Genomic DNA, 7,039 nt, shown 5'->3' on the forward strand with positions numbered 1-7,039 from the left:
TTAAGATAACTGGGAGAGAAGATGTCTTTCACTAGCAGAATTCAGAGTAAAAGAGTTCTAATTTGGAGTCCTTGGGGACCAGAATGGCCAGATGTGAGCCTCAGAGGATTTATTTAAAAAGGCGCAATTTCAAAGACAGACAGGTTCACGGGCCCTGCCCATCTGTCTGCACAGGCCAGCTCGTTGTTTCCATTACAAATTGATTTCCAGGGAAATACCCCTGGAGGCCTGTCTCCCATGTGAGATAGGAGTTGAGATTCCAGCAACCCCCCAGGTCATGTCTGCTGATCCAGGCCCAGCTCACGCACAGCTTGGAGTCTGTTTCTCGCTCCAAGTCCGGAGTGGGTGTCAGGGATGGGGAGGCACCTCTCAGGCACTTGGTCTCTGCTTGATTCAGTGGCTCAGCCTTACTCACCCTGCACTTCCAAGGCGTCTGGGCTCATCTGCACAGAGCCAGAAGCGGGGAGAACTTGGAGAGCCCCGTGGGGAAGCACTTGGCTGGGATTTATGGATGAGGCCTGGACTTGGCTCAGAACACTGAACGTATCCCCTGGGCTGGAACGCGATCTTTCAACGTCAGCACTGCTGACACTTGGGGTGACGGTTCTTTGCTGTGGGGGGCTGTCCTGAATAGGATGTGCCCTGGCCTCTCCCCACTAGTTGTTGTTCAGTTGCTCAGTCGTGTCCAACTCTTTGTGACCCCGTGGTCTGTCGCCCACCAGGCTTCCCTGTCCTTCACCACCTCCCAGGGTTTGCCCAAACTCATGTCCATTGAGTCTGTGTTGCTATCTAACCATCTTATCGTCTGCCACTCACTATTCCTTTCACCTTCAGTCTTCCCCAGCATCAGGGTCTTTTCCGATTAATTGGCTCTTTGCATCAGGTGGCCAAAGTATTGGAGTTTCAGCTTCAGCATCAGTCCTTCCAATGAATGTTCAGGGTTGATTTCCTTTAGGATGGACTAGTTGGATCTCCTTGCAGTCCAAAGGACTCTCAAGAGTCTTCTCCAGCATCACCTCCCACTATTTCCTCATAGAAAACCCTCTCTCTGCCAGTGGTGACAGCCAAAGATGTCTCCAGACGTTGCTAGATGTCTCCTGGGGGGGAGGGTGGTGGAGCAAAGTCACCCTGGCTGAGAATCACTGTCTCGTGGCCCCACCTGACTGCAGGGAGGCTGGGAAAGAGCCCAGATGTCTGATCGGGAAGAAAAGAAAGCTCATTTAGATCCTGCCGGCCAGTCTCTCTTTCTCAATGACCTTGGGTGGTTCTTCTGGTGCTGTGGGGACACTGGAGGGGTCCAGTGCAGCGCCACTTCTATGGGTGGGGGGTTAGGTAGCAGAGCCTGAGGGACGGGACAGGAGCTGCACAGGACTGGGGCGGGGGCAGGGGGGGCATCTGGAAACCAGCTGCCATTGTGGTCAACAGCCCTGAGTGTTTATTTGTGAGCAGATGAAGAGGAAATGACCACATGAAGAGGAATATCCCCGTCATTCTCAAACACTTACTTTAAAGATGTGACTGAGTTCCCAGGCTGCCCTGGGGTGGGAATGGAGGTGACCGGCTGCCATGTCACAGGGAGGGGGCTTGATGTCCTTGTCTTAACTTGAGGACCCTTGAATCATGCAGAAAGCAGAACAGATTGGGGTTCCCAGAGGTAAAAATCTGGGATTTGCGGTCTTCCTGGGAAGGGGCTGTCATCTAGAAGCCCGGTGAAAGGGTTATTCCACTGCCCGCATGGCGTGCTGTGTGTGCACGTGATTATGCCTGGAAAAGGAAACATGTAGGAAGTTGTTTTCATAGCTTCTTTTTATTAGCGTTTATATGAGTTAATGAGCATGCAAACAGATCTGGCAAAAATGTTGGTAGTAAAACAACCAATATGGTCTTAAAGAGGGAAGTCACCAGCTTGTGAGTAATCAGATCTTACCTTAGCTGGAAAAGAAGACAGGTTTTCCAAGCTCAGATATGCAGCCACTGTGAGTTGTGATATAGTAAAATAGAGCTCAAAGACAGGTTCTCTCCTACCCACCCACCCACCCATCCACCCATCCATTCATCCATCCATCCACCCAATCATCCATACAGCCATCCATCCACCCACCCACCCATTCTCCCATCCACCCATCCATCCGTCCATCTACCCATCCACCCACCCATTCACCCATCCATCCACCCAATCATTCATTTACCCACCCACCCATCCATCCATCCACCTACCCACCCATTTACCCATCCCCCTACCCACCCACCCATCCATCCATCCCCCCACCCACCCACCCATTTACCCATCCCCCCACCCCCCCACCCATCCATCCATCCATCCACCCATCCACCCATCCATCCACCCATTCATCCATCTACCCACCCACCCACCCATCCATACACCCACCCATCCACCCACCCACCCATTCTCCCATCCACCCATCCATCTGTCCATCTACCCATCCACCCACCCATTCACCCATCCATCCACCCACCCATCCATCCATCCACCTACCCACCCATTTACCCATCCCCCCATCCACCCACCCACACATCCATCCATTCATCCATCCACCGACACGTCCATCCATTCATCATCCATCCATTCGTCCATCTACCCACCCACCCATATCCATACACCCACCCATCCACCCACCCACCCATTCACTTACCCATTCACCCACCCATCTACCCAATCATTCATCCACCCATCCATCCACCCACCCATTCACCCCCCACCCACACATCCATCCATCCACCCATCCATTCACCCATCCATCCACTCACTCATCCATCCATCCACCCATCCATCCACCCACCCATATCCATCCATCCACCCACCTACCCATCCATTCACTCACTCATTCACCCATCCATCCACTCACCCACCCATCCATCCATTCACCCATCCACCCACCCATCTATACCATAGATCCATCCAGTATTTACTGAATACCTACTGTGTATCAGGCACTTCTCCAAGAACTTGAGTATCATCAGTGAACAAAATTGATAACCATCCTGACCACCAGAATGTTACATCCTATTGGGGAGAGAAAAAGAAACAAAATTGTTGAGTAAATCATAGAGGTTATGATGATGAAGATTAGCAATTAAGCAGGGGTGGGAATGTGCAGTGCCAGTAGCAAGGTACAAAAGTGACCATTTCAAATAGGGTGGTCCTGGTAGGCTGCATGGAGAAGGTGACATTTGAAGAGTCTTGAAGAAAGCGGTCTCCCCGGTCACATTGCTGGAACTTGAGTACAGTAACAGAGGAGAGGGCTGGGCACTCGTTAGCCTGTACCTGATCTCAACAACAACCCAACAGAAGCAGCTACAGATTTAGGGGCTCTGCTTTAGTGTGAGTCAGAAGCTGAGACTCAGAGAGGTTAAGTAACAAGTCTAAGGTCACAGAGACACTGAGTGTCAGGGTTCAGGAGTAAAGTCCGGGATGATAGATAACACTTCCTGTGCATTTTCCAGTCAAGTATGGGGAAAACAGGAAGTTATCCTCAAGTGGAAGAGAGTAACAAAGCCCATAGGCCACATTTCCACATCTGCTCAGAAACTGAGGGTCGTCTAGGCGCTGGTGGGACTTGGCTGTTTTGTTCTTGAAAGCAGAGCCAGAGAAAAGCCAGCTTGAATGATTTGGAAGCTTCTGGAATCTATGGGTTTGTAGACCCCTGCCCCCACCCCGCCTCTACCTAACCTGAGGGTAGGGAGAAGTTTAGGGCTGAGAGTACTTTATACTTTTACGCAAGATTCCTGGGCAATCCTGGGATCATGTTTTAGGGAACACTCTTGGGATCCCCAGCTTCTTAGCAGAGGTAGAAAGATGATCACAGAGCCTGCATTTTAGATAAGATCTCCCAGGTGATTCTTATGGCAAAAAAGTGACTAGAAGTGGTCATTTTGTTATCCCATGAAGGTTCTGACTTTGGGGACATTGAGGGAACTGTAGGTAATAACCACTCAAACTTACCCATGTCCATTTAAATACACAGCTGCTCATAATCAAAGTCAATTAGTTCATTGACTTTTGAATGTACGCCATATAAGAGTCACACAGTGTTACAGTGCTTAGTCATTCAGCCGTGTCTGACTCTTTGTGACCCCGTGGACTGTAGCTTGCCAGGCTCCTCTGTCCATGGGGTTTCCCAGACAGGAATATTGGAGTGCATTGCCATTCCCTTCTCCAGGGGATCCTCCCGTCCCAGGGGTCGAACCTGGGTCTCCTGTATTGCAGGCAGATTCTTTACTATCTGAGCCACCCGGGAAGCCCTCATACAATATTGGACAGGGCAAATTTAAAAAACGGCAACAACAATGTAAGCAGTCCTTGTGTTTTGCTAGTGATAAAATTCTGGTTTTCTTTTTTTTTTTAAATTTAACACTGTTTTTGTCTACATATGTCTTTAGTCCTGCGTATTATTTTGGCTCCATCTCAGCTATGCTCTGCTGTAGGCAAAGTTCTAGAAATTCAGTATTAACAGGACTTTACTGTTTGGTGAGAGCCATGCTGCTCTGGCCCCTTGTGGAACCTTGGCCTGATTCGTCCAGCTCTGCCGTCCCCTCCCTATCTCTCCAGGGAGGCCCGGCCGTGGCTGCCTCAGCTGTTTTGGTTGCCCTCTTTCCGGATTTCTCCAGGCGAGTGACTCAGCATGAGTCAGCAACCTGGATTTAGGGGAGCCAGAATATTCTTCCATGCAGCCAGCATATGGTGAACATTCACACTGCTTAGAAAAATCATTGTAAATGAAACACACAGGGAAAAAAAAAAAGCCCAGATTTCTTCACACCCAAACCAGAGATCAGGCCAAGGATGAGGAGGACAAGTTGAGAAGGGGCCGGCTGGCCGGGGCCCCAGAACAGAGAGGCTGCCTTAGAGGTGAGCTGCGGAGAAAGAAGCAATGACACCTGGCCTTCCAGGTGGAGAGGGGCCCAGGCAGGGTCTCCTCCTGTGAACAAGAAGACAGCTGGCCACAAGAAAACAACGCAAATGCATTCATTTATTGTGGGGAGAAGTACCCTTTATTCCCAACTTTTAAGCTCAGTGACTCTTTAGCTTCTCTTCGTCCCTTTTCCTTTCTCAGTGGCATGAAGGCCTGGCTCTTTAAAAGGGCCACCGAGCCGCTGACACTTGGCCGTCTCTCCAAGTGGGATTTTGAGGCTGTGAATCCTGCCGGGAGGGCCCTTCTGACACCCCTCCTTGAAAAGCCGGCTCGAGCTCTCGGTCGGCTTCTAGGGTCATTGTGTTAAGCCTCCGGTTAAAGAACAGCCTCTTTGAAGCAGCTGGTTTGGGCTGGCCTCCTTGTCCCGGGATGGTTTCTCGGTATTTCATGCTCACGTGACTGAGAACATACACTGGATTCCTCGCCTTTTAGAGTCTGCTGTTTTCTTCTTCTGAAGTAGCTTGTTATGCTTCAGAAAAATTTTGCTTTTTAGGTCATAAAGTGGAGCTTGAAAACTGGAAGAGGCTTTTTTTTTTTTTTTTTTGGCATGTGTATGTTTTAATGTCTTGACTCTGTGCTGAATGTTTGAAGGGTCATGGAGCAAGAGATGGGAACTTGAAGCTGGCGTGGAGAGGTTCTGTAGGATGTCCAACCCTTGCTAAAGGAGCAGCATTGAAGGGTCAGTCTTTGAAGGGTCAGCCTTAGGCTCAGGGTTAAGCCCTGAGGCAGATGGACTGGGTGGCTTTCAGGCAATCCCTCTCCTGCCAGCCTGGTTTGGTTCTTTGAACAACAGCTAATGCCCTTGGAACATTCTCACAGAATAAGCTCCCTGAGAGCAGGGCCTGGTTCATCCTTTGTACCTGGGTATCCCAATACCGATGAAGAAGGAAATGGCAATCCACTCCAGTATTCTTGCCTGGAGAATCCCATGGACAGAGGAGCCTGGTGGGTTACAGTCCATGGGTCACAAAGTTGGACATGACTGAGCACATATGCAGCTCTGTGAGATGTATAAATAGATAACCAACGGAGACCTCCTGTATAGCACAGGGAACTCTACTCAACATTATGTAACAACTCATAAGGGAAAAGAATCTGAAAAAGAATACACCCACATACTGAATCACTTTGCCCTCCACCTGAAACTAACATAATATTGAAAATCAGCTACACTTCCATTTTTAAAAAAGAAAATTCTCTGCATCAAAGAGCCTTCACTGATTCTTACTCTGAAACAAGGGATCAAGGACCTCCCTGGTGGTCCAGTGGCTAAGACTCTGTATTCCCAATGCAGGGTTCCTGGGTTCCAGCCTGGGTGCGATCCTTACGGCCAGGGAACTAGATCCCTTGTGCCACAGCTAAGATCTGTTGCAGCCAAATAAATAAATAGTAAAAAAAATCATAGGATGCCATTTGAACAAAAACAAAAGACATCAGTGTTTCCACTTCCTCCCAAATCAGAGGGAACGTGGCAGTGAGAAAACCTGTATGTGTACTGAAAAATGTTTGCTGAGCAAGGGGTCCCAGGGAGAAGCAAGAGCTGAAGAACACGGCGCCGAACGGAAGTGCCGGACATCCACCGCTGAACAAGGACTGTGAAACCATTCATGGATGGATTTTGACCGTCAGGGAATAGATTCCAATTGCGTTTTGATCCTGTTAGGATCAAGAGAGAAACCAATAATTCAGTGATTGCTTTTTTTGGTTTTTAAAATTATTTTAATTGGAGGCTAATTATTTTACAATATTGTAGTGGTTTTTGCCATACATTGACATGAATCAGTCATGGGTGTACATGTGTCAGTGATTGCTTTTTAAAAACATGTGACACTCACATGGCCTGAGTTTCATTTTGTTGTTTAATTTTTAACTGATAGGACTTACTTCCAGCTTGCTTCTGAAAGAAAATTGTATTTAGAGGTGACCTGCTGTTTACTAGAGAAGAGGGAAGACAGCATGGGACTTCTCAAAGCTGTCCCAGTTTTTCTTACATCGTACTGTTCCCCTGCCCCACCATGTAAAGCCTTCTGGGAATTTGAGTAAATGTCAGCTCTGATGTTTGTCCCATTCCCCTTCCCTCCATTACTATGAACTGAGTGTTTGTG

The sequence above is a fragment of the Odocoileus virginianus genome, chromosome 2 (assembly GCF_023699985.2).
Source record: "Odocoileus virginianus isolate 20LAN1187 ecotype Illinois chromosome 2, Ovbor_1.2, whole genome shotgun sequence".
In the NCBI taxonomy this organism is placed as follows: domain Eukaryota; kingdom Metazoa; phylum Chordata; class Mammalia; order Artiodactyla; family Cervidae; genus Odocoileus; species Odocoileus virginianus.